Source organism: Acinonyx jubatus, chromosome C1 (assembly GCF_027475565.1).
Source record: "Acinonyx jubatus isolate Ajub_Pintada_27869175 chromosome C1, VMU_Ajub_asm_v1.0, whole genome shotgun sequence".
Lineage (NCBI taxonomy): Eukaryota > Metazoa > Chordata > Mammalia > Carnivora > Felidae > Acinonyx > Acinonyx jubatus.
The window spans coordinates 75,081,953-75,084,765 of NC_069381.1; positions in this window are offsets into that span (position 1 = coordinate 75,081,953).

The following is a 2,813-nucleotide window of genomic DNA, read 5'->3' on the forward strand; positions in this document are numbered from 1 at the left end:
GCCGAAGTTGGAAGCTCAACCGACTGAGCCACCCAGCTGCCCCCAGATGGCCTATTTTCAAATGACCATCTATGTCACTGAAAAATAGTGCTCTTATTTCTTTGAATCTTTACTCTGGAGGGGGACTCAATGAAATAAAATAGCTTCTCAAAATACCGAGGCATTGAATGGATGAATATATAGGAATATTAAGTAATCTTAAGGCATTGAGTGTGTGAATATATAGGCATTTGTAGAATTTCACTTTTTTGCATACAACAAAACTTTTAAAATTACATTTTTGGAGGCTGTGTTGTGGGCTAGATTTGCTTATCTTTAAGCTTTAAGTCATTTGTATCCATTTACAGGGATTTAGAGCCAAATACGACTGGAGAAAATTGGGATCCTATCTAAGAGTCTGTATTTACCTAAATAGGCTTAAGAAAGCTTTTGCGCTCAGGAGTTAAAATTTTAAGGATAATAGGACTTGATCGACCTTCTGTTTCTCATTTATTTAGTTTCTACTTTATTTAAAAATACTTGTGGAAGGGTAAGGTAAAAAGAGAACAGATCCCTTTGAGGTATAATTAGTGGGTTCTCTTGGCACTAAGTGGGTGTTTTTTTAAAAAAAGAATGTCCCTAGCAATTTGAGGTTTTAAACATTTGGAAAGAATCCTGAATAACAAGAATCTGTATAACAACTTCTAAGTAAATGTTTTATTTTATTTTAATTTAAATTTAATTTTATTAATTTTTAAAAATGTTTATTTATTTAGAGAGTGTGCATGTGTGTGCAGGAAGGGCATAAAGGGAGAGAGAATCTCAAGCATATACCATACTGTCAGTGAAGAATCCGACTCGGGGCTCAATCCCACAAACCACGACATCAGGACCTGTGCCAAAATCAACAGTTAGACACTTAACCAACTGAGCTACCCAGGTGCCCCAGTTTTATTTGTTTTTTAAAGATTTTAAAGTAATCTCTACACCCAGTGTAGGGCTCGATCCCTGAGGTCAAGAGTAGCCTGCTCCACCTACTGAGCCAGCCTGGTCACCTATAAATGTTGTAGAGTAAGAGAGAAAGAACATGTGGGTAGCAATACTTGTGGGAAACATACAAAAACCTTCATTCAGACTAGCTTATTTGCAAAGTATTATTAATAAAGTATATTTTGTTAATTGTACTTAATTTAGAAATTCAAATTTATGTATATCCTGTTAGATAATTTGTAGTTAGGCAATTTATTTCATTTTTTAAATGTTTTTAATGTTTATTTTTGAGACAGAGAGAGACAGAATGTGAGTGGGAGAAGGGCAGAGAGAGGAGGGGGACACAGAATCTGAAGCAGGCTCCAGGCTCTGAGCTGTTAGCACAGAGCCCAATGTGGGGCTCGAACTCCTGGATCTCAAGATCATGACCTGAGCTGAAATGGGACCTTAACCGACTGAGCCACTCAGGCACCCCTGTAGTTAGGCAATTTAATTTGCTGGCAGATTAATTTTTGTGATCCTTAAAGTTTATATTTTCAATACTTTTCTGATAAGGATTTGTATGATATCTTTTAACTTTCAACTTCTGTTATCCAAGTATTACTTGTGTGTTTATTAAAAAACAAAACGTGGGGCGCCTGGGTGGCTCAGTTGTTTAAGTGTTGGACTCTTGATTTTAGCTCAGGTCATGATCTCATAGTATATGAGATGCCCTCCCCCACTCATGTGAATGCACATGCTCTCTCTGAAAATAAATAAGCATTAAGGAAAAAGAAAGCATGTAATTACAATAGCCAAAGAAATTTATATATGATTTACACAGTTGGTTAAGCCAGATGCCTAGGGATCGTCCTATATTCTTCCCTTTTTATCACCTCCTACCTCCAGGCTACTGGAAAGTCTGAGTTTTCTACTTCCAAATTTTATCTGTCTGCTTCCACATCTGCTACTACCATTCCCAGTTCAAGTCCCCATCATCTCTTACCTGGATTATTAAAATAGTTTATTAACTAATCTCGTTTCTACTCTTGCCCTGCTAGATTCAGTTTTCCACACACAAGTGTAATTTTCTAAAAATAGAATTCAGGTAATACTAGTCTTCTGCTTCTTTTTGTATCTGTACAATTTAAACTCCTTATAGCAATCAGGCCTGGCCTAGCATTCCTGCTTTATATCATGCTATTCTTCTCTCCAGCCACGATTGTCTTCTGTTTAAAAAAATTCATTTTTAAAAATTTATTTTGAACGAGAGAGCATAAGTGGGGGAGGGGCACAGGGAGGGGGAGAGAGAGAATCCCAAGCAGGCTCAGTGCTGTCAGGTGGAGCTGAATGTGGGGCTTGACCCCATGAACCGTGAGATCATGACCTGAACCAAAACCAAGAGTCCAGCACTTAATGGACTGAGCCACGCAGGCACCTCTCTCTATAATATTTTACAAAAGCATTAGAATGGCCTGTTTCAAATCTCTAGGAGTGAGAAAACTGGGTCTTGTTCTTGTTTTTGTTTTTTTCTCCCATTGGATTATGTAATTCTTACAAGTATGTGAAGGTTTTTTGTTTTTTTTTTTTTTTAATGTTTGTTTATTTTTGAGAGAGAGAGAGAAAATGAGTGAGCAAGGGAAAGGCAGAGGGAGACACAGGATCCTAAGCGGGCTTTGTGCTGACAGCAGACAGCCCGATGCGGGGCTCAAACTCACGAACCAATGAAGCCAAAGTCAGATGCTTAACCAATTGAGCCACCCAGGTGCCCCCATGAAATTCTAATAGTAGGAAAAAAAAATTCTAATAGTAGGACTAACAGTTTTTCCATATAACAAGCAGCTCTCTGTTGCATCATTCCCCTA